This window comes from Protopterus annectens, chromosome 3.part0, assembly GCF_019279795.1.
Source record: "Protopterus annectens isolate FY-2018-M chromosome 3.part0, PAN1.0, whole genome shotgun sequence".
In the NCBI taxonomy this organism is placed as follows: Eukaryota; Metazoa; Chordata; order Ceratodontiformes; family Protopteridae; genus Protopterus; species Protopterus annectens.
In genome coordinates, this window is record NC_056731.1 from 1,474,907,049 (window position 1) to 1,474,933,712 (window position 26,664).

The following is a 26,664-nucleotide window of genomic DNA, read 5'->3' on the forward strand; positions in this document are numbered from 1 at the left end:
GACCATAGCAACTTTGCACACTGTTTTCTTATTTGAAATATCCTTAGGTCACCAAAGTGCTGGTGTGGCTTTCACTCATGCTCCCACCACTGAGGTTCTGGGTTCAAATCCCATGTAGGTGGAGTTTCAATGTTCTCCCATGTTTGTGTTGGTTTATTCTGGGTACTGTCCTTTCCTCTTACAGTCCGAAGACATGGAGGTTATGTGAACTACTGATGGGAAACTGACCATGTGCATGGTGTGCAAGTGAGTGTTGTTGTCTGTGCTCTGCGATGAGTTGGTGCCTTGTCCAGGGTGTACCCTACCCAGCACCCTATGCCCTCTGGAGATGAACTCCAGGTCATGAGTCTGAAATGGGTAAAAGCATTTTTTGATAATGTTTGTGTGTGTGTGTGTGTGTGTGTGTGTGTGTGTGTGTGTGTGTGTGTGTGTGTGTGTGTGTGTGTGTGTGTGTGTGTGTGTGTGTGTGTGTGTGTGTGTGTGTGAGTGAGAAATATCCTCAGTAGCAGTACTATGAGTCATTTGAACTGTTGTACAATTGTACTACATCCCCAAGATTGTATTTGAATAGTATTTGCTGTGTACAAAAGTTTATCTGTTGTTCGAATTGTGTAATAAGAGGTAAAATCAGCCAGCTTTTCAGCATCTGCAAACTCAGTGCCAAACTCAGTGCCTTGTGCAAGGTGTGTGGCCTCCACTTGATAAGCCATGATTTTTTTCTTTCACTTTTAACTGCTCTACTGTCTCCTGCAAGCCTTAGTGGTGTGTATGGGCCATTATTCAGGGTGCCTATTAATTTGACAAAACTTTAGCTTGTCGAACTACAAAAGATTGACAGCTAAAGATCGAAAAGTCCAAACTGCAAACTATCAGCTAAGTGATTTTTTTCCTATGGAAGGAATTTGCTTGGCCGTTACACAAAACAAAAACCTTTCAACCTGAATTAAGTTGGGCCCTTTGCCCTCCACCCCCCTCACTAAATATATGAACTCTAAGATCGCTCCACATCAGGGAAAGCGGAAATTCCTGTTAACAGCCAAGCAAATTCTTTCCCTGGGAAAAAAATGTACTTAGCTGGCCGTTCGCGGTTTGGCTCCTTTGATCTTTAGCTGTCGATCTTTTGTAGTTCGACAAGCTAAAGTTTCGACAAATTGATAGGGAACCATTAGTTCAGTAGTTTTACTGTAAGTTTTTGGATACTTTAGCAGATTAAGGTTGTAAAAGTCTACAAATCACCCAATGTGAATTTCGAGTAAGAACTACACCAAGCTCAGTGCTTTAAACCTCCGGTCTGCAATACACTGAAATAAAGTTGTAAAAGTCTACAAATCACCCAATGTGAATTTCAAGTAACACCTACAATCTCCAGTCTGCAACATGCAAAAATAAAGTTGCAAAAGTCTGTAAATCACCCAAAGCGAATTTCAAGCAACACACAGGCAACACCAAGCTCAGCGCTTTAAATCTCCAGTCTGCAGCACACCAAAATAAAGTTGTAAAGCCCAATCAGCCAACATGAATTTCAAGTAACACCTACACCAAGCTTAGTGTTTTAAATCTCCAGTCTGCAGCACACCAAAATAAAGTAAATGTTTGAAATTAATTTTATCATTCTCCTGTAATCTATATCTGTCTGCACATCACTGGGCGCCATCTTTACTATCACCCTTCTTATTTATCTCTATTTCTCTGCAAATACTGTCCCTTCCCTTAAATTTTCTTCCTTACTTACTTGTTACCCTCTCTCACTGCTTTGTGTTAACTGTGTGTGTAAACTCTACCTTATACTACAGCTCAGTACCTTACATTTCCCTTCCTTTAACCCTATCCTTTTGCATTCCTGTCATTAAATATTCTGTAATAATCTAAATACTGATTATGGTACTCTACTTATGTTTCCATTGATAGGAATCTGCTGATAGATGCAGTCTGGTTTCACTTTCTGTATATTACTGTATCTACCCTTTTTGGACACACTCCTGTCCTGTTCTTTCATTTCTTTTCCCCCATACTGCCTTGCTACCTTCAAACAGTCCCAGCCAGTGTTTGGTGCCATGTTTTCTTTCACTTTTAACTGCTGTCTCCTGCAAGCCTTAGCGGTGTGTATGACCTATTATTTCAGTGGTTTACTGTTAAGTTTTTGGATACTTTAGCAGATTAAGGATTTCTTGTTACCTTTATTTAACATACAATATCATTTTTTTTTCTTTTTTGAAATGTGCTTTAGTAACAATACTACATTGCAGGTGTTTGTATTCTGCTGTACTGTAAAGAGTTCTAGTTCCATATTTAATGATGTTTGCAGATGACATTGTGATTTGTTGTGAGAGTAGGGGCCAGGTTGAGGAGACCCTGGAGATGTGAAGATATGCTCTACAGACAGAGCTGCCAGATTTCATATCAGCCAGGTAGGGACGACAAAAAAAAATTGAAAAAGTGAAGAGCAAAAAAAAAAAAAAAAAGAAAAAAGCTCTTCAACAGAGTTCCACATTAAAGAACAGTAGATCTGCACTAAACACAGAGCTTCTCAAATTTAATGCGGAACATTGCAGTTCCGCATTCAACAGAAGAAGCTCCGTGTTTAGCGATTTTTGATTGGCCTGTATGCCAGATATACGGGCCAATCAAAAAAATAAAAAAAAAACAAACAAAGCGGAGGTTGGCCGGGATTTAAACCGGCAGGGCGGGACTCTGGATGAGGCTGCTGATCTCAGAACAGTCCCGCCCAAATAGGGACATGTGGCAACCCTGTCTAGAGATGAGAGTAATGAAGGTCAGCAGGACTAAGATAGAAAATGTGTGTGTGAATGAGAGGGAGGATAGAGAAATGGTGAGGATGCAGGGATTATAGTTGGTGAAGGTGGACAAGTTTAAATACTTGGGATCAACAATTCAGAGTAATGGTGAGTGTGGAAGAGAGGTGAAGAAGAGAGTACAGGCAGGGTGGAATGGGTGGAGAAGGATATCAGGAGTGATTTGTAACAGAGGGGTACCAGTAAAAGTGAAAGGGAAGGTCCACAAGAGGGTAGTGAGACCAGCTATGTTTTATGGGTTGGAGACGGTGGCATTGACAAAAAGGCTGGCATCAGAGCTGGACGTATCAGAGTTAAAAATGTTAAGATTTGCACTGGGTGTGATGAGGATGGACAGACTTAGGAGTCAGTATATTAGAGGGTCAGTCAGTTTGGACAGTTTGGAGACAAAGCCAGAGAGGCAAGATTGCATTGGTTTGGATATGTGCTGAGGAGGGATGCTGGGTATATTGGGAAAATGATGCTAAAAATTGAGCTTCCAGGTAAGAGGAAAAGAGGAAGGCCTAAGATAAGGTTTATGGATGTGGTGAAGGAGGACATGCAGGTGGTTGGTGTTACAGAGCAAGATGCAGAGGACAGAAAGAAATGGAAACAGATGATCTGCTGTGGTGACCCCTAACAGGAACATCCGAAAGTAAAAGAAGAAGAAGATTTAATGTTTATTTTTGATTGCATCTATCTAGGATTATTTCTGAGATATTTGTGAGTTTGCTAACTGCTTTTTTTTTGTGTCTGTACAGTAACATGCCTAGCAGTTAAACTTCAGACAGTATAAGCTATTTTATCAATTTACAGGTTTGGCTTTTTAAATGTTGATTTAGCTACATGAATCATTACAGTTTAGTGAGATTAATGGTCTATTCTAGTTGTCTGTATTGATTATAAAGACTCTGTAAACTTAACTGGCTAATGGTTGAATTTGTTGCATTTCCCTGTCTATAGATTGTGTCTAGTCACAACTTTGTTAGCTTATACAGTATTAGCACTTTCAAGAAATGCATGGTAACAAAAAAACTTTTATTCTAGCAACTTTCTAAGATTATACAAGTAATATTTCAAATGTGTCCCTGGTTTTGGGCCTTTGTTCCCCCCATAAATTTTGACTTTTTCCAGATGTCGTGTGCTACAAAGTTAAGAGAGATGGCTGAATGTTAAGTGCATTTTACAAGGAGCTGAGAGCTTCAAGGGAAGATAAGTTTAGTGCTGCTCTTATGCCAAGTCTGTTTACAGTGTGCAGCTGTTTAGCAAATGATATCACTGTTATTGTGTTTAAGTGTTTGAAAGCATTAGTAGCACAGCAGGGCATATACTTGCTTTTAAAGCAGAAGGCTGTGGGTTCTACTCGCATACCATATAGATTGAGTGCTGGTATTACAGTGCCCTTTTGATTGGTGATTATTTGTTGCATTTTAAGGGGGATATGGTTCTGCACTCCTGACTGTGCCCTCCTTTGTATGAGATGCCTATTAACTATGAATTTGTCAGTTTTTCAGTCATTCCATATTGCAATATTACCAGCTTACCGATTTTTTTTTAATGTAACATCAGCAGTTTAATTCTTCAGGGGCAGCAAGCACTGAAATGGATTAAGTTTGGCAGAATTATTTAGCAGAAAATTAACCTTTATAACCCATGATCACTGCACATCAGAGAATAACAATCATCTCCTTAGGAACACAGACAATATCCAGTATGATTTGCTCCCTGGAATTTTTTTTTAGAATCTGCAACAATTAATGTTGATGTTAAAATTATTAATAAATAATTAACTAATTAATAGTTAACATTATTAATAAATAATTAATTATTTATGTTATTGGAACATTGTTTGCATTTTAATAAGATTGAGCTTATTTCTATGTATATGTTGTAAATAATTTCTTTAACTAGTGTTGTACAATCACTATTATACATTAAAGGAACATTACTATTCAAAAACAAGCACACTGATTGGACAGCCCAACCAGTGTGCTCATTGTAAATAAAACAAATACCACAGAAAAAAGTCTAGCAACTGAAGTACCATTGAGTGGGTAGACTTTCTATTGGCATGTATAGGTTCATAGGTAGGTACTAGGCTATCAGCCCTAGGGCCTATACAAGCCTATCCAAAAAGGTACCCTAGCTTTTGCCACCCAAGAAAATTATTTTCCTGTGCCCCTGTCGAGCAGAGCCACAGAGGTGATCCCCAGGGTGAATTTCCTATTTCCCATCCAATCATCAAGATTTTTCTTGAAGAGTGCTAATGAGGAGCTTTGTTTGATATATATATGTAGTTTGTTCCAGAATATGGGAAGTCTCTGAGATATGAATGTATGCCTCCAGCATGTTCTGTTTATTGTGGTGACACGGTTGAGGTCCCTAGAGCATGTAGCTCAGAGGGATTGGGATTTCTTTAAGTGGAGCATGTCCAACAGCTCTGGGTTTGACATAGCTTTGTATGTTAGGCAGAGATCGCTTCTGAGTAGGCAATATGCGATTGAGTAAAGCTGGAGTTTTTTGAGACGGTCTGCATAGGGCAACTGTTTGAGGCCAGTAATCCTCTTTGTGAGGTATTTCTGTGGCCTTTCCAGTTGTAGATGTCTTGTGAGGTATATACCAAAAGGGGTATTGTACTCTATAATAGGTCTAATGAGTGATGAGTAGAGGGGAACAATGATCTCTTTTATCCTGGATTAGAAACCTTTTGTGATGAGGTGTGCCACATAGAAGGAGTTCCTGACTACTGTGGAGATGTGATTATCAAAAAAGAGACTACTGTCCACCTGTGTCCCAAGGTCTCTTATCACACTTTCAATGTTAAATAGACTACCGGCTATGTGGTTGCTCATGGGTACAGAGTTTTTACCAAAGGGGATGACAATCCACTTTTTGGCATTGGCTTTGACACCAGGCATCTGTCTCAGTTAGGCCGTTTTGTAAAATGTCCACATCATTAGGAGTTTCAATTATGGCTCCTAGTTTGCAGTCATCTGCGAACGTCATTAGCCAAAGGCCTTCTGTATTAGCCTGTACTTCAGAAAAGTAGATACCAAACAGGAGAGGACCCATGACTGAACCCTGTGGTACTCCACTTGTCACTGGTCTGAAGTCAGATTTGGAGTCTGCTACTTTCACAGTGTGGGTTCTCTCAGTGAGCCAGTTGGCAACCCATCTTGTGACATTGGGATTTACATCTAGTTTATTGAGTTTATCTATAATTCCAGAGTGGGGGATGGTGTCAAAAGCCTTGATGAGATCTAGATAGGCTGTGTGAACCACCTTACCCTTGTCTACGGCTTTGGTGACTGCTTCAAAGAAGTCTATCAGGTTTAGGAGACATGATCTGCCTTTTAGAAACCTGAACTGGGTGGGATCCAGAGTTTGGAGATTGCCTATGTCTTTGTTTATAAGTTTCATGATGATACATTCTATGGCCTTGCAGACCAGGCTAGTTAGACTAATGTGGCAGTAGTTCCCAGGGTCCATGGTGGCTCCCCCTTTGTAGATTGAAATAACCATCGCTGTGCGCCATTCAGTGGGCACAAAGCCTGAGGTTAGGCTATGACTGAACATGTTGCTTAGGTGGGGTGCCAGTCCATTCTGTAGTTCATGTAGAACACAGCCTGGGATGTTGTCAGGTCCCATGGATGCTGTGTTCTTGGCTTTGGAGAGTGTGGTTTTTACCTGTGCAACCGTGATTACAGGGTCTTTGCATTCTTCTGGTATAGAGATGGGCTCTTTAGGGGGTGAGGAGCGGTAATGTTAGCACTGAACCTATCTGCCAGGATGTTGGCAATATCAGTTGGTTCTGTATATTTAGTGCCATTGTGCTGTATCTCAGAGCAGATCTGAGTGTTGCCATTGAGATTTTTGACATAGCTTTAGAATGTTTTGTGGTTGTCTTTAGAATCAGTGGCGATTTTGTTTTCATAACTAGCTTTGGAGGATTTTATGAGGGATCTCAGCTTCTTACTGAGGCTGATCAGGGAGTTCTTCCAGTCATGGGATTTTACTCTTTTTAGCAACAGTTTCTTTCTTCTGTTGTAGAGTTTGTTCACGGCAGGGGATCACCAGATTGGCTTCCTTTTTTTGGAGGATAGCATCTTGGTTCTGTTAGGGATAGCACGATCCATGCACTCGTGTAAGTGCTTATAAAGTGCATTTGTGGAGGATTCAGCAGTCATACCTCTATTGTTTGTCTGCATGGATGTCATGATGTTTTCCACTTTTGTCTTAAGAAGTGTGAAGTTGGCTTTGGAGAAATTTTTTATGGTGGTTTCCCAAATGGAGGGTGGGGGCGGGATGTGGATGTCTAGGCTGATTAGCTTGTGGTCAGATCTGACAAATGAGGAATTGACCCCTGGTGTGGAACACTGGTCACCCATGTTGGTAATGACCAGGTCTAGGATATTGCTGTCCCTGGTGAGGGTGTGGATAAGTTGATCTGAGGCATTGGAATTTATGAATTCCAGAAAATGTTGAGCAAAAGAGTTGGTACATGAGTAGTTTTCCCAGGTCATGGTGGGTTAGTTAAAATCTCCCATTATTAGGGTGTTGGGTTGTACCCTAATATTTTCCAGTGTATCAAGAAATGAGGAGTGGGAATCCTGGGGCATGGTGGGGGATATGTAACAAGTTGCAATTTGGATTGCAGTCTTGCCCAGAGTTAGTTGCACTTGGATAATCTCAGATCCATTATGCTGAGCAACTAGCCTGGAGGTGTGGATATCCTTAATGAATATGGACACACCTCCACCTTTAGTGTTTAGGTCCAGGTTAGGTGGCCAAAAGGTGTGGTATGAATTATAGCCTGGTAATACAGGGGTGCTCTCTGCAGCATTGAACCAGGTCTCTGTCAATGCACAGATGTCAATATTCTCCATTTTAACTCATTAAACCTGAGTGACACCTCCAGGTGCACCTGCAGTTAACTCCCACTGACGCCTGTAGGCGTCAAATATTTCTTGTTCATATTTGCATCAATAATTCCAAAACCATGCTATGTACAAGGTTTTATAAGATTCTTCTTAAAGCTTATACAATGGCAACCTCAACTGCATTAATATTTGACCTCTGTCTAGTGCAGGTAAAGAGATATTAACTGTTGTTTTTTTATATTAATTTACATAGATATAATTTTCACTTTTTCCTACATATATCAAAAAAACAGTCCAGTCTTGGATGAAGAGAGCTTTGCTTCCAGTTTCGTATATAAGTGCATCTTTCACAGGTTGTAGTGTTGGGTGGTAGGAGGAGAGGGTTGTCTGTGTACATGAGGCAATTGCTGCAATGGCCCAAGATGCACAGATTCATCAGGTAGACAGGAGAAAACACTGGGTGCTGACCCTTAGACATGCCTGGATAGGTGATTATTTATTAAGTACTAAAAACTGTTTTCCTCTTGACAAGTGAGGAACGTTGAGTGCTGTAGTAATTTGTAGCTTATTTAGTGCTTACAATGAATTCTGAACAAGTGCTGAGCTCAAAGAAACAGATTTGAGTGTTAAAACTAAAAAACTGGCTAGTTCTATGGGAAAATTTGAAGATCAGACTTTATGGCGCCAGGAATAATTTAACCATAGCTAAGCAGCGATGCATAAACTGTATTTTTTTTATATAACAGTAGCAAATGAGCAAACTGATTTAAATAAATTAACCAATAAAAAGATAAAAACTGAGCTCCTTCCCAGCAGTCTTCAATCAGACAAGTTCTAACTGCACACTCCTGTCACTAAGGTACAGGGGAACCTTCTCCAAAAAAAGATGGTCTGGATTAGTACTCAATTTATACAACCAAAGCTAGATTCAGCAGGACTGAATTCAGTCTATGCTACAGCAAACAAGGTTTACCAATTTCAGAAAGAAACAGTTCAAATAAGCAGGCACAATAATCCTTTCACCAGAAATGCCCAGCTCAGAAAGGCATAATCTACCCTCTCCTCCAACAAAAGTTCAGACCACACCTTCTTAATGTAAAATAACTGGCCTGAAGCCCAAGTGCTTAAACCAGAACTAATATACTTTTAGAATAACAGACACTAAGCCTTCAATCAACAACTCGCAACATAGAAGGATGTAAGCTACCTGTCCTGCCACAGCAGTGCAGACCACAAACCTTCTTAATGTAAAACAACTGGTCTGAAGCCCAAGTGCTTCAACCAAAGTCTTGAATAACAGTTACAATTTAAACAGACTACTAACAAGCAGTAATAAATGCATCAGAATAAATGCAATAAAGTAGGAAGAAGCACAAATACAGTAAAACCAGATGAATAAAGTGCAGTGTTTTTTTATGTAACAACAGAAAACAAGCAAACTGATTTAAACAAATTACCCAATTAACCAGTAAAAAAGCTCAAAACTGAGCACTGTTCCATCAATCTTCAATCAGACAAGTTCTACTGCACACTCCTGCCACTAGGATACAGGGGAACCTTCTCCAAAAAAGATGGCCTGGATTAGTGCTCAAGTTATACAAACAAAGCTAGATTCAGCATGCCTGAATATAGTCTATACTACAGCAAACAAGGCACACCAATGTCAAAAAGAAACAGTTCAAATAAGCAGGCACAATTATCCTTTAACCAGAAATTCCAGCTCAGAAGGGGAAAATCTAACCTCTCCTCCCACAAGAGTGCAGACCACAAACCTTCTTAATATAAAATAACTGGCCTGAAGCCCAAGTGCTTAAACCAGAACTAATACACTTTTAGAATAACAGACATTGAGTCTTCAATCAGCATTTCCCAATTTAGAAGGATGTAAGTCACTTGTCCTGCCACAACAGTGCAGACCACAAACCTTCTTAATGTAAAACAACTGGTCTGAAGCCCAAGTGCTTAAACCGAAAGGCTTAGAATAACAGTTACAATTTAATCAGGCTACTACCAAGCAGTAATAAATGCAGCAGAATAAATACAACTACATACTTTTAAGAAGCGGCAAAAGCAAAATAAAGTGCAATTTTTTTTAGTAAAGTGCAAGGAGACAGGAAGGAGGAGCAGAAGAAAAATTCAAGGTTAAGAACCTTAGTGTGTTGGCCTTCTCAAATGTTCTCTCTGTATTACGTAGAATAAACACCAGACTGGGAGGAGGGTCCCAGATCAAATTTACAGTAGGGCTGGGTAACTGCAAGGCCACAAACTATAACAACTCTACAAGAATAGCGTGGGAGGGAGGGAGAAAACAGTTTCAGGACAGATGAGAAACATAAAACAATGCCAGAAAATATATAAAATAATTCAGTTAGGCAAACAATAATTCAGTCAGGCAAAATTAAGACAATGCAGAACTCTGAAAGGTTAAAATGCCAAGAAATATACTTATAAATTAGCGATATATTTCCAGATTGTTTGAGAATCACACCAGCCAGAACACCAGGAGTTTCTGACAGTGTATCCAAGAATGTTCAAATAGAAAGTATTTTTAAATCAGCAAGCCTTGAAACAATCAGATAACACAAAAACTGTTTGACCAGTTTTATAAACTCCACCTCAGAAAGAGGGAGGAAGCAGTTTCAGGACAGATGAGAAACATAAAACAATGCCAGAACATATATAAAATAATTCAGTCAGGCAAACAATATTTCAGTCAGGCAAAATTAAGGCAATGCAGAACTCTGAAAGGTTAAATGCCAAGAAATATACTTATCAATCAGCGATATATTTCCAGATTGTTTGAGAATCACACCAGCCAGAACACCAGGAGTTTCCAACAGTGTATTGGATAAAAGCATTGTAAACTTTTTTTATCAGGGGAAGACAAAATATGAGAAAAACCAAATACGTTCTGCAAAACTGAAGAAATCAAAACATGCCTAACTTTCCTCATATTTTTGAGCTGTCCCTCATAAAATGTTTGACTTTTTTAAATAGTAGAAAATAAAGAGCAGCAGTGGAGGTGATCTTTTGCCCGTCGCTTATCTTGCACTGCACTGATGAACTGTCCAAGTGTGGGAACATAAGTTCCATACACATGCAGTACATCAGCACACAGTAGAGAACATGGTGGAAGACTGAGTGCCATTTTATAAAGACACTGGGCCAGATTCCAGGAACTACTTTCAGTGTAAGTCTGCCCTGATTTGAAAAGAATTGCTGTCAGTCTAAGTGATTTACTTCTGGAAAGAATTGTTTCAGCATAAGTGACTTACTTCAGTGTAAGACCTATGTATAAACAGGCTTATACCTGGGGTCAGATTCCAAAAGACCTGCTCTCAGTGGAAGTGATAGTTGGTCTCTGATCATAACAGGAATGATGTATGTTCAAGACATGGATGTCAAAAAATTAGCTTGAGTTGAATCTTATCCATTCTGACAGCACATTACTTTCCTGGTTATGATTGGAAAGACCCAGTCATAATTCTTTGCAGTGCATGAAACTTTACCTACTTCCATATTCAACAAAAGTTATAAAAGTAAAAAGTAAAAAATTAAAACAGTGTAGTAGCAGTACTAGAAGGAGAATGATCACCAAAGAAGAGCATTGGGAAGCTAATAAATACTTAATTTAGACTTTAACAACAAGTCAGAGTGAAGTATTTAAGTTAATTTAACAACTTTCCACCATTCATGTTCAGTGGCTGTTGAATGATGTTGAGAGTATTAAACACCTTTTTGTCATTGCTCCATGCACTGCAAGAGCTTTCCAAGCTGATCCATTTGAACACTTACAATCATCCTCACTCTAGAGTTACTGTGAATAAGAGTAAGCAAATCATCCAGTTTTTAGCATGAGGACTATGTATATACATAGTATTCATTTCCTATACCTATGCTTCAACAAATGGAATTTTTTTGGGAGCTTTTTCTTCCCTCTTCATCATCCTATGGCTCCCTTCCCAGTGATCCACACCCATCAATTGGTCAGCCAACCTCTTCATAACCCCCAAGATTTCCATCAATAGGACTGGGCCTCTATAGATCTTAAGGCATTTTGGGAAGTCTGACTGTCAACATCCACCAGTTTTTTTTTTGTTGTAGGTTCATTTGACCAACTACATTACCCCTCCCATCCTTCACAGTTCCTGTGGTAACATCTGAGAGGTAAATGTTTAGTGGGGACATGAGGCAGTTCACTTCACCTCTGCAGTGATTTAGTCATGTCACCAACACACCTCTTAAAAACAGGTCATCGACCTCCTCCTGGGATTGTCACTGGAGATGCGCATAGAACCACCCTCCCATCTGGGATGGTAATGCCCATCCCTCCCTCCAATCAGTCATTCACTCAAACCACAAATCAAACCTGAATCAGCTGGGTCATGTTAAGGTTTTATCCTTTTATGCCACCAAAGCAGCACTATATTTTACCAAATTGCTAATGAAATAGTATTTTAAAGAATTCATTTTCAGTGAAAAAATGAAATCATTTTAAAAGAAACAGATGTATCCAAAATCAATAATCACAAAATTCACAGAAATTAGAACAACTAATAAATAGTTAAATTGTATCACAAAATCAGAAGACAATATACAAATCAATATTAAATGAAGTGCACTGAGCTAGTATTGTGCAAAAAGAAGTACTTCCTAAAGTAGTTATTCATGCCAGCATTGCATTTCACACTAAAGCAATAGCTGTGTCTTCATGCCATGTGTTATAACTTGTGCTTACATCTGCAAGCAGTAGTGGATCAATTTATAACTAGCTTGGAAGCTTGGGAGGGCTAGAGCATGTCTGCCTACAATCTGTCTTTTTCTTTCATAAAAAAAAGAAAGAAAAAGGTACAAACTTGAGGTAAAAATAAAATTATCAATCAAATAAAGCATCTGCTGTCAAACAGTTGCACAGAAAAGCACAAAGCAGCACTAGATGGCTTGAGTTAAGTGACCAGATTCCAACCAAAAGAAAGTTGCATTAAGTACAGTATGCCAAAGTGCATTGATTAAGGAATATCTATGCACACAATTCCAATATACCAACAAATACAGTGTGTGTGTGTGTGTGTGTGTGTGTGTGTGTGTGTGTGTGTGTGTGTGTGTGTGTGTGTGTGTGTGTATATCTATATATATATATATATATATATATATATATATATATACAAAAACAATAAAATTGGCAAAGCACAGCAGAAAAGCAGGGAGGAATGTACTAAAAAAGTCAATCCACTTTTAATAAATAGTAAAAGGTAAGCGCCTTCACAATTAAAAATTGCTTCATCAGACCTTTCTAGAAACATACATCACTTCCTTTTATAACATCACACATTCAAATGAACCAATCACAAAATATAAATTATTTAAAGAAACGTTCTTAAATGGCATATATAAAATGTAGAAAACATCATCATTTCTTAAGTTTCCTATCCTTCAATGTAGCAGTCATGGCTAGATGATCATTGAGCCCTTTGCCCAAATGGGCTCTAAGTTTAATAATCCATCTGAGTTCTTTATTCTCAGTAGTATTATAAATATCACCTAATCTAATGCCCTCAGGCACCAACTCTAGTACAGTGAATTTAAATACATGCATGTCTCCTGATTCCAGCATATGTCTTGCTATAGCACTATAATTTAAACCCAGCATTCCTTGAAACATTTATATTATTGTCCCTACATTCATCATTAAACATTAGTCTTAGCTGAATATTTCTCAGACTCAGTTTAAAGTCAATTAAGGTATCTACCACATTCGCTGATGTGGCAGGAATGAAAGACAATCCTTTATTAAGCATTTTGCATTCAAAAGAAGTGAGATACCTGCAGGAAATGTTCCACACTAAGTCATTTATGTGGTTGCGCACATTTTCTTCAGTGTATTGTCATTCTCTCAACCCTATGGCCTCCGTTTCATTCACCCTCGGTTGCCCGGTGAACCTGTAGAATGTTTGCGCTTCACTCTGATAGGTAGTGGCAGCTAAAAAATGGTTGAAGAGGCATCACCGTTGTTTTAGGTATAGGTGTTTCATATACAGAAGCATCATGTTGATTGTAGGGGATGAAACCATATCAACTAATGGAGCAGCAGCAATCGGATGTAAAGTAGTCCCTCCTACTTTTTTTAGTACATGCCTCCCTGCTTTTCTGCTGTGCTTTGCCAATTTTATTGTTTTTGTATATATATATATATATATATATATATATATATATATATATATATACACACACACACACACACACACACACACACACACACACACACACACACACACACACTGTATTTGTTGGTATATTGGAACCCTCCATTTGGAGCCGTTGTCTGATGCTTCTGTATATGAAACACCTATTGCGGAAGGTTTGCTTTCACAGAATGATCCAGTCAGAACAGGGGATGCACTTACACAGGGCTCAGGAAGTATTGATGCCAAGACTAATGTTTAATGATGAACGTAGGGACAATACTGTAAATGTTTCAAGGGATGCTGTGTTTAAAAAACAGAGTTTATTTAACCCACAGTATAATTCAACTTTAGACACTTTTTATAAAGTATGTGAAACAGAATTCTATGACTATTTTGATAAAAATAGACATAATTATACTAAAAGAAGGTTTGATAGCCTTACAGTTAATGAAAAAAACAGCTTTAACAGCACTTTGAAACTGATTCTACCATAGCTATAAGACCTGCAGACGGGACAGGGGACGGGGGGTCAGATAGTTGTCATGGATAGTGACTTCTATTTTGAGTCAATGTCTGAAATGTTGCAAGGTGTTTCTGTATATAAACATATTGATTTGTCAGATATTGATGGCATGATTGAGAATGTTACTAGTATTCTAATGCAACACATAACTAGTGGCATGATGACTAAAGAATTATTTAGTTACTTTGTGGTTAGGAAACCTTTGCTTTCAGCACTACAGGGACTATCCAAAGTCCATAAGAATCCAAAGAGACCCCCTTTTACACCCATTGTGGCTGGTGGGGGGTGGCTCACTGAACCATTATCTATCTATGTGGAGAAGCAATTGAAACCAGTACTAGAACAATATGAGTATATTACGAGATACAAAACAAATGCTACAAGATTTATATTGTTTAATTGATGGCTATGACAAGTCTTTGAATGGTGTCTTGATAGCAACATATGATGTAACCTCATTGTTTACAGCCATACCCAATACACAAGGCGTAATAATGGTTAGCAGTTTCCTTAAGCATAATAGCTCTTATTCTGCAATGCATATAAATTTGATATGTGAATTGCTTGAAATAATTTTACAAAACAATGTTTTCATGTTCACTGGGACGTATTATAGACAAATGTTAGGTGTGGCTATGGGAACACCATGTGCCAATAGCTACGCCAACATGGTAATGGCTGAATGGGAATCTCAAAGTTTGCTCACACATCCCTTAGCCTGTGAATACTTAGAATTCTATAGAAGGCCTGTAGATGACCTTTGTATTTTCTGGGTAGGTGATGAATTGAAACTACGAGAACTGATTGAGTACATGAATCACAGTAGTGAATTTTTAAGGTTCACAGGAAAATATTCTGCAGATGCTATTGAATTTCTAGATATTCAAATGAGCATTGATAATGAAGGCTGTGCCCACACAGATAGATATACTAAAGACTGCTATCATGCATCATACCTCCATAGAACTAGCATGCACACTGGCCATATATTTAATAATATTTTGAAGGGTCAAGCAATGTGTTGTTCTAGATTGACTGATAGGGACACTAGATGGGATGAAGAAGTTAATAAAATGAGTAATGATTTCATCACTAGGGGGTATTATGAGCATGAGATTCATAAAACAGCAGTTGATGTTAAAGCTATGAGGAATGATAGAGCCAAACCATATTTTTCCAAACCCCGGACATATGATAAGGTAGATAAGAAGCCAAATAATAAGACTTCATTTATTTTTCTCATATACTAGGGATGGGGGCAATAAGGGACATTCTGCATAGGAATTGGAAAATTCACCAAACTGACACCCATATAGCCCAGGTTGTGGGGGAGAAACCACAGATGATGTATAAGAACAAGAAAAACTTGAAATGTAGGCTATGTTATGCGAAGACAGGGCCATATTCTGAATTATTAGTCTCAGGGCAAGGGATCATTAAATGTGGCCACTGTAACTTGTGTGATTACATATATGAAGGAAATATATTTAACTTTTCTATTAATGCTAAATGCAACAGTAGGAATCTTATTTATTTAGCTCGCTGCATGTATTGTTATTCATTTTATGTTGGAAAAACCAACAGACATCTGCGTGAGCATATTAGAGATCATGTATACTGTCAAAAGAAAGGACACACTTATAGTGCCATAGCCAGACATATGCTGGAATCAGGAGACATACATTTATTTAAATTGACTGTACTAGATTTGGTGCTTGAGGGCATTAGACTAGGTGATATTTCTAATACCACTGAGAATAAGGAACTCAGATGGATTATTAAACTTAGAGCCCATTTGGGCAAAGGGCTCAATGATCATCTAGCCATCACTGCTAGACTAAGGGACAGAAAACTTAAGAAATTATGATGTTTTATACATTTTATATATGCCATTTAAGAATGTGTTTCTTTAAATAATTTATATTCTGTGATTGGTTCAGTTGAATGTGTGATGTTATAAAAGGAAGTGATGTATATTTTTTGTAAGGGCTGATGAAGTAATTTTTAATTGTGAAACGCTTACCTTTTACTGTTTATTAAAAGTGGATTGGCTATTTAGTACATGCCTCCCTGCTTTTCTGCTGTGCTTTGCCAATTTTATTGTTTTTGGACTTATTGGTTTGCGGCAACCTGCCCTTGTGGTAATTTTGTGGTTTTATTAATATATATATATATATATATATATATATATATATATATATATATATATATATATATACACACACACACACACACACACACACACACACACACACACACACAGTGTGTGTGTGTGTGTGTGTGTGTGTGTGTGTGTGTGTGTGTGTGTGTATGTGTGTGAACGTATGTATATGTATGTGTGTAGATATATATATATATATATATATATATATATTACTACGAGAATGGATTATTATAATGTCAACTTCTCCTTATGTATGTCGGCTTTAAAGACAGAATTATCAGGACACACCATTGTTTTTCTTTTTTTTTTTGTCCAACAAACAAAGGAGACCATACTTTCTAGTGAAAAAAGTTTTTTCCTTACTTTGCAGATTTAACAGTATATGCAGTATACAAGTAATGAACTGTAACAAGCAGAGGTAGTGCAGGTAATGGAGGATGACCTGCAAATGCATCCTACTCCTATATGGCAACCAACATGGCAGGGAGCCAGTATGCAATAAAAGCCAGCTCTTTGCAAGGAAGTTACAGATAGGTTTATAGGCTAGAATGAAAGCTGGTGCAGGTTGTGTGTAGGATGTGTGTAGTCCACATGTTCTCATGTGTGGTAAACCAGTCCCAGGGCAAACTAAGGTTTGTATTAACTTTGGTATACTGACCTGCTTGACATTTCTGTGGCACAAGTGGAGTATCACAGGGCATTCCAGTCAGCTGCTAGTCATATTTTGGCACAGTTTTTGGCAGCCATGCACTGCAGGGCACATGAGTATATCCACTTCATAAATAAACCATAAGAATGACAGACTGTAATGGAATGTTTCTAGGTTATGCATACCTTTCTCCATGTCACTGGTAAAAATGATTTCACCTATGTACCAAAAAAATAAATAAATAAATACAGCAGGTATAAATGTAGAACGGAATTACGACTGGAAGGATGGACCTTGCTCATTGGGCAGGTAGTGCGTACAGCAGATGGTTTCACAATTAACTTTATTGCAGCACACCCTGGTAGTGTTTACAATGGCACCATATAGCATGAAAGTGTCCTATGGGCAATGTTCATGGATGATGATAGCCCTATGGGACTACTACTAGGTAGGTATAACAATATGGGAATATGAATGCATGTTGTACAACTTTGTGATTGTGCATAGCTACATCACTAATGTTTATTAATCTCTGTGCAAACAGGTGACTATGAATATCCACTAGAGCTCATGAAGTAATTCTGAGATGCATCCACCCTAGCTGAAGATGTGTTTCATAAGGCACACACCATAAAACTTATCACAACTGAACAAGTGTTTTGTGTGCTAAAAGCTAGATTCAGGTGTTTGGGGACATCCAGAGGTGCTCTGCGGTATACACCAGAAAAGGTTATGTAGAGGCTCACCATGTGTGACATGCTGCATAATATGATAACATCCAAGGACAGTAGCTTGCCAGCCTTAGGTTCAGGTGATCCTGCTCAGGGGGACAAATATGAGTTACCATGGAAATGTGTATGTGATTAAGGCCATAGCCATATACACATGCACAGGCAATCAACTAACATTTGTTTAGAACTTTGAGTCTTGGCATGCCATAAGTACTGTAGTACACAGTGAACATGTGACATATACCCATAATACAATGCAACATTTGATAAGCATATTAATATATGTAACCTATGCATGGGGAATATCATACATACACACATTTCTAAGTATGTGTGGCAGACTAGATCGTGTACACACCATGCAGGTATATAAAGTAGCAACATATGATGCTGGCAGTAGTGCAGCAGAGCATTAATGAAATAAACACTAGGCTAGCAGATATATAAGAAATGCTCCACAAGTGTTGTGTGCTTGTATGGGCTGCAAATATTCTGCATCAGTCTTGTGATAGTGGAAGCACACAGTGATGACATGCATTTTACAAATGTCTGGGGGTGAAACACATACAAGCAACATTGCTAACAGTAACTACATATTGTAAACCTGATGTGAACATTTAAGTTAGTAAAAGGGTCACCTTTAAGATGTACTGCAACTGTGCCAGCACTGCAGTACAGTAGTAAACACACAACATATGTGTGTCCTTGAAATGTCTCACAGTAGTCTAAATATCCCATAACCTAGCAAGGCAGCATTCATCACAGGCATTTTGTATTTACGTATGTCAAGTGTGTGTTATGTGCTTACAGATAAGTTTTGCTCTATATACATGTAGTATGCCTTTGTCAGGGATAAAACACAAACAAGGGTTATTAAACTACCCAGCATGTTGTGGGATGTAAGACAGGAGACTGTCAGATGTATGCATGTTGCAGTATGTATATGTACATGATGCCCATGTAAGACTCTGATGTGCATATGTAGCATACCTCTATCTTATATACTTCCTGAGGAAGACTACATGGCAGAACATACATACATACATATGCATGCCATAGAATGACCAACACAGGTATGTCATACCATGCATATCTATGCATTGTGTTGTGTGCAAATAATAATACCATGTGTCTTAGTTGTTATATTTCCACAGGTACACTTTAACATCATGCTTGCAGGTATGAATTGTGCAATGGATGATGCTGATGTGTACTGTGTGTCATACAAGTGTCATCATTGTTGCTGTTGTAGATGGTATTGCAGCTGCTATGCAATTTAAACATATGTTAGACATGTTAACAATATACAGCTCAACAAGGACATAATACATTAGCATGTTTCCTACAAGATATTGTAAAAGTTGAATTCCTGTGGTACTAGACAGGATAAAGCCCAGAAACATGAAGTGTGCTGTAGTCAGCACAGATGTCATCACAGACACTGATGGGAGATGCAGCAACAAATGCCCACACCAAGATAACTGGCATGGTAACACTATTGTAGATGATGTCAACCACACTGATGGCTTATGAAGTGCACTTGAGTACCCCTGCCATATGAAAAAAAAGTCATCCCTGTGGTAATGCTTTACAACTTCTGTTGGTATTGGCTTGAGTGGGGCGTGACACACTAGGGGTGTCAGTGTTGGCAGTTGTGCTCCGAGTAGCATCAGTATGGATATGAACATGGTGACCAACAACTGTTGTACATGCAGATTTCAGCATGGGCATCATGGAGGACTGATAGCCACAGGGAGGGTCTGCATTATGAGTTAACACTCTGCTGATTGGTAGCATACATATTAGTTGGGCCAGGGTACATATGGCCCTTGAAGTACTGCGGCACAGCTCAAGTACTTCTGAGGCAAGCTGCTCCAGAGAGCATCCAATATATGCTACATTGTCTTGTTGTTGAGCATGGACTGCCATGACCTAAGTAAGCCTGATCTCCTGACTCTCTTGTTACACTTACACTTGGGATGCCAAATGATCAGTTGCCAAAGCGTTTACCTACAGCTCTGTGCCTTGACAATTTTGGATTGCTTATGTGCCTGCAACAACAGGTACACATCTTCATAGATACAAGCATGTCCACCACATGAGCACATGCACTTCTATAGAAATTTGATGTCCAGTGTAGACCCATGCCACCACCACTGTCAGAGGTCTTTGGTGGCAGTTGACAAAAGTTGTCATATTAACCATCAGATGGTGCTCCACTATCAACGTAATTGTTTATTTATTGCCCTGTGGGATTGAACAGATGCTCTGACTAGATAGACTGTCCACTTTAGGGCTGGACAGTGGTATCCCAAGTGTAGTGTCTTGTGAATCATTGGTTTGCTTCTTGGAATGCGATACAACAAGGGAGTTTTGCTAAAATATCCAGATGCCAGTGTCCCTTCATGCAGTCATCTTCATTAATTTGGACTTTTTTGTTGGAGGTGGTGGAACGATTGTGGTGAATGGATTCTATAATCTTAATCTAATAGTCTCCATAACAATAGAAAACAGCAACTTTAACACAAAAGTCAAATTTACACACACACACACACACACACACACACACACACACACACACACACACACACACACACACAGTAGAAAGACGCTGCTAAACATTGTTTGATAAAAGAGCTAAATTTGAAGATAAAGTACAGGAAGGAAATGCACTGCATGATCACAAATACAAATTAAAGTACCAATAAATTTAACATAGAAGCTCAATTAAATAAAGGATAGTATCACCTAAACCAGCTTAAGAAAAAGTTGGGTGTGGAAGGAGTATTGTTGCTTCCATGTATGTTTTTTCCACTTCTTGGAATTTGCCACCAAATTGGTCACACTTTTAAATACTTTAGAGTGTAACTTGCAAACCACAAGTTAAACAAAGATTGATGGTGATTGCTTTAGTACATCTGTATATGTGTCATCTGGTTCCTGGAGTTGTGAATAGTAAAATTAATTTTGTGATATTTTTGAGGTTGTGTTAACTGGTAAACCATATACTGTTTTGTGAAGCACTATGCTAATGCTATGCAAGCCTCATCATCTGGACTATTTCATCATCAGCATCATCATAATTCTCATTATCATAAACCCCTTTTTCCTATTGTCTAAATACAGTTAATGTGTCATGTCAACTGTCACCATCTTTTTCAGTTTAATGCCACACTCTTACCTTCTTTTATAGTCATGCCTGACTGTCTCTTTTCTTCTGTCAAGCAGTCCACCCATCTCTTTCCTGGGTGCCTTTGCTTCCTCTTGCCTTGTTCCTGTTTCTTTCAAATCTCCCTTACCAGGTAATTTTTTGTTTTCATGCACATGTACCCAAACCACCATAATCTGTTCTGTTTGACCTTCTTTACAATTGGAGCTACTTTGGCTTCTGTTCTGATGCCCTCATATCTTCTTGTGTATCACAGTGTGCATCCTGCCACCCATTTCATGTACTTCATCTTCACCACTTTTAGCTTCATTCACAGATCTGCCTTCACTGCCCAGGTTTCTGTACCATACAGTAGCACTGTTCACACAAATGGTTTGTACACCTTACTTTTCAGTCTTCTTTAGCATTCTTCTGTTACAATCTCCTGATAACATTCTCTGCCAGTGGGCTGCAGAACCCTTTGTTTTGCACTTTGACCTCTTCATTCACACATTCATTCTCCTCAACCACCCCTTTCAGATACTTGAAGCTGTTAACCTGTTCCACTATTTTCTCTTCTATCAGTTTTCAGCTTCTTCTGATTTCCCCCATTTACTGCCAGGACAAATGCCTTGTCTGCATTAAGTTTCAACCTATGTACCTTCATTTTTGCATTCTATTCCTCTATCATTTCATGAAATTCTTGCTCAGAGTCAGCTAGTAATGTCATGTGAGTCGCATAAAACAGCTTTGTTGATCTGTGCCCTCTAACCTGTTTGCTAATGTAGCCCAGCACCAGTATGAACAGCAGTGGGTTCAGAGCTGAACCCTTATGTACCCCCATCCCAGGATGTACCTATTTCATTCCAAACACTATACCTTTGTCATTGTTCATTGTCCACTGATTTTACCATTGTTAACTGGACTTTGAACCATTGCAGGACTGCCTAAACCAGCTTTCTAGGGATATTATTGTATGCTTTCTCCTTGTCTAGGAATGCCCATTTGAGGTATTTCCACATCTCTAGCTTCTTCTCAACTATCTATGTCACTGCAAACATTGGTTTGGCTGTGTTACATCCTGATCTAAATATGAGCTGCTCATCTCCCAACTACTCTGAGTATTCATTTTGTCAGTCGACCTTTGCTGCTCTTTCATTAAGTTGGACATGAGTTTGATACTCCTGTTTAAGTGCCTACAGTTGTGAATGTCCTCTTTGTTCTTGTAAATTGGCACCAGAATGTTTATTCTCCAGACATCTGAGATACACCTTCCTCTTGTTACTATTGTGACTACCCTCTGGAGTCATTTCTCCCCTAACTCATCCAACATCGTAATCATATCTGATGTAATGTTACTGCTTTCCATGACTTCATTTTCCTTTGTGCTCTCTTTACTTTTTCTAGGGTGTGCTCTTATTTCTCTTTCATTATAGGCTGTGTCTGAGAAAATACAGACTCTGTGGTGTCTTCTTCATTCAGAAGCTGATGAAAGTGCTCCTTCCATCTCTTTTTGATAACATGTGCAGTAATGAAGGGGTTTTGCTGACGTCCCTTATGAATGGTGTCTGATAACTGTATTTTTTATCTTTGTATTATTGCCTTGCAACCTGCAAAAAGTTTGTTTATGCCACTTGCTGAGTCACCTTCTCTGAAGTATTTGTCGTTGACTGCTCTCTTAGCTGCTTTGTTAGCCAACCCGTATTCCTTCTAAGCATGGTCCATCTTTTCTGTCTCTCATATTTTTCCTGCACTCATGCTTACATTTGATAACTTTCTGGAATATTGCATTCCATCATCAGCCTTTCTTACCCACCTTATGTCCATAGCTGATTTTGAAAGCATATATTTTCTATAGTTTTCACACATGCTGTTTTGAGATGCTGCCTTTTCTTCTTCCATTCCACACTTCTTTGAAATGTTTTAATTTTGTGATTTCATCCCATCAACTTATAGGTCTTCAGCCTTGTCTCTGTTAGCTTCAGTGCCTTCACTGACCACTGCTTGCAGCTGATTGTGGCCAGTAGTGGTTAATAATGTAGCCTGCCTACTGCACTAGGGATGAGTCTGAAATTTCTGATTCTAACCCAGTGCCCTTTTTTTTAGTCGGAAGTCACCACTTTTACATGTAATCTTGTGACCGGTTCTCTTGCAGATCCAAGTTTTGGCTACCATCAAGCCATTTGCAAGAGAGAAGTCTAGAATGGCCTCCTCATCTTTATTTCTGTTGCCCCACCATGTGGACCCAAACAGTTCCCAAAACCTGTTCTTCCTGTCCCTAAAATGAACAGTCAGGTTCCCCATTATCAACACCCACTCATGTTGCCCTTCTTTGTAGGTCCTGCAACTGCTGTCAGAATGGACTCCTTTCCTTATTATTAGAAGGTACACATTGACCAGTAAAGGCACATAGACTATTCCCATCATTAGCATGGGTCGCTGGCATCTGTTGGATCCACAACCTTCTTATCAGTGACAAACAGCCATACCCATTTTGATAATATTTGTCAGTGTGAACAAATTAACTACAGCCACTTTTTGCAGTGTTTAGTGACTAGGCCTGAAACAACATGCTGTCTGGGATACATGCGGCCCTACTTTGAGGACACTGTGTGCCACATTTGATACCTAAAGCAGAGCACCATAGTTGATGACTAAAACAGTTCATCTACACAACTCTTCCGCGACAGGCTACACCAAGTGTCTGTGCTGCTATGCACAACTTCATTCAGTTTTTGGAAGTTTTGAGGTAGAATCACACAGGGAGTTATTGGGAAATGGGCGAACCCCCCCACAGACATGGGGAAAACATGCAAACTCCATACAGGCATTGGCCAGATGTCATGACTGAACCTTGTGTATGGGGGGTTAAGACCTTAACCATTATACCACTTGTATCATCTGGACTTGGTCACAACCCATAATTCAACTGAGGTATTATGTAGTGTTAGCACTTGTCTATAAATTGAACTGTGCAATAGCTTTGATTAAGGGTCCTTTAAATGACTATATTGAAAATGTCAAATCAAAATTCCAGACAGTTCAAAGTTATAACCTGGAAAGTAATCAGTTAGGTAAAATGTATGTATGAACTATTTTTACTTTAGGATACAAGACATATGATTACCATACATGAACTACTAAGTGTAATATTCACACTGCAAAAATATCTACAGATACTACAACATGCTCACGAACTGTAAGGCATTCATCTTTGGGCATAAGACTTACAACATCCCTAGGCATGCAGTAATATCTGTATTATACATATGATCTTTTGCCTTATTGCATGCCAATAGCATTTGTACCTGTGAATGCCACTAATCAAAAAATCTCAAGTTGAAAGCATCCCAGCCAGATGGTATAAATGATGAAGTTTATTATGCATTCAAAAATGTTATCAGCCCATCCAGTCCTATAGTTTTCTTTTATGCTCTTCCAGAAATGAAGACAGAAAATCCAGCTTCTGCAGGGCCAGTTATCACAGTCTCAGGGAAACCAAGGAAGAATCACTCACTGGTGAGAAATTATTGCCCAGTCTCACTATCAAATACAGATGTTAAAGTGCTTGCTAAATTTTTTAGAGATTAAGAATCCCCTGACACACTTAAAACTTGTCTACTCAGGTGGGTTTAAACTGCTTAGTTGTGAAACTATGGATGCTAAGACTATATATGGAGGGTCCAAAAAGAACATTCCTGAACCAACTAAGCCATAATGCTGGACTTCAGAAAAATATTTGATTCCATATAGTGAATATAACTTTGCAGGTTAATGTGGAGGCTGAATTTCCCTTCTGACTTCCTGAAAGACATTAAAGCAGTATGAGTCATGATAGAGAATGTTCTTTCACCCCTTTTAAGTATTAGGTAGGTGTGCCTACATTCTGCTTCCTTATTTCTCCTTATTTGAAGCCACTAAACAGGGTTTTGAATGAGGAAACTGAACTTGCAGGGTAGTCCTCTTTGCACTAACTACTAAAGCCTTGCAGATGGCCATATAGTCTTTGACCAAAACCTTATAGATGATGTTGAGAGGATTAGATAAGCATTGTTACATTTGAAGGACTTTGAGGCTGCATATGAATGCCTCTCAAACAGAGATTTTCCTGTGATAACCATGTGAACCTGAGGCTCGCAATTCCTAGTCCTACAATGTGTTGATTGAATGACCTAGAATGTGGACAATGACAGAAAATATGGATTTGCATACACTAAGTCCATGATCACAATTTCATTGAATATTCCCTTTTCTCTAAAATGTGCCAATTTCAGGGATGATATATAAAAGTTCAGATGGTGTAGTGGGCTTGGTCTCTACAAAAAACAAGTTTAAAAGAGGAGTGATGTTCAATATTTCATAACCATTTTGAAATGTTGGGGCCTGCTAGAGTGAGTACTAAAACACAGAGACTAAATGGCCCGTAAAACAGACTTAAATATAAGATATTTTATATATATATATATATATATATATATATATATATATATATATATATATATATATATATAAAGTTTGGAGGTAAAAGAAGGCTTGTCCCTCTGCAAAAAAGAAGTTTAAAGGAAAAGAGCGAGTGCTGACATTTCAATAGGGACCTCAGCATTCACCCTTCTCTTGTATTTTTTTGTCTTTTGTTCTGAAAAATATAATAACTCAACTGCAAGAATATTTCTAACAAAATAAGTAATCTACAAATTTGAATTTGTAACCACAAACCAATTATCCCAGCATTATTAGAATGCCGGCTAAAGCCTCATCTACAGGACCATGAATCTGCACTACTGGGATGTTACATATACTGACCGAAGATGAAATAAAGCTGTGGGAGTTTTGATCACAGTGGAAACCTCTCTTAAACCAAAACTGTATCTAAATCAACCTCTCAGAATATCTGGAAGAAAAACTGTATTGATGAATTTCACAATGCTAAACTGCAAGCAATTGCACAGCAGGTGCTTATATATTAAACATGACAAAGCTAATAAACTCCACCAAGGCAAGCTGAATTGGTTTATTGGCAATTGCATGAGTACATGAGCACTACCTGAGGACTTCAGTATCTCATGGACTCAAGTTTTAGATTACCTGCCCATCTCATTCTCTCAGCTTGCCACACATCCTACTCTCCAAGACCCACAAACTGGAGAAGCAACACTTTGGAATGGATGTTAAAAAGACACCCACAGAACTTTCAAACCACTAGAACACTACCAAGTCATGTTAATGATCAGAAGACAAACTTAGCTATGTGGGTAAACAAATGTTCACCAGCAACACTAAAAATAATATTCTTAAGGAACCCAAAATACTTAAGTATGATATTAATAATAAATTATCAAAAACAAATAGGAACAGTCTATACAAGGCATGTGGACAAAACCCATTTTCAGTGCAATCCTTTTAAATAATTTTGACAAACATGGTCCTCTGTGCCAGACAAAAATAAGAAAAAAGATAACTCTTCCTAGGACAAAGAAAACATCTTACCACTTGATGAAGGAAAGAGGCAAAGCCTGTATTACACATATAGTTAAAAAAATCAAGAACACAGCTACACAAGCCAGAAACCAATATCTGAATCACATAAGGGAT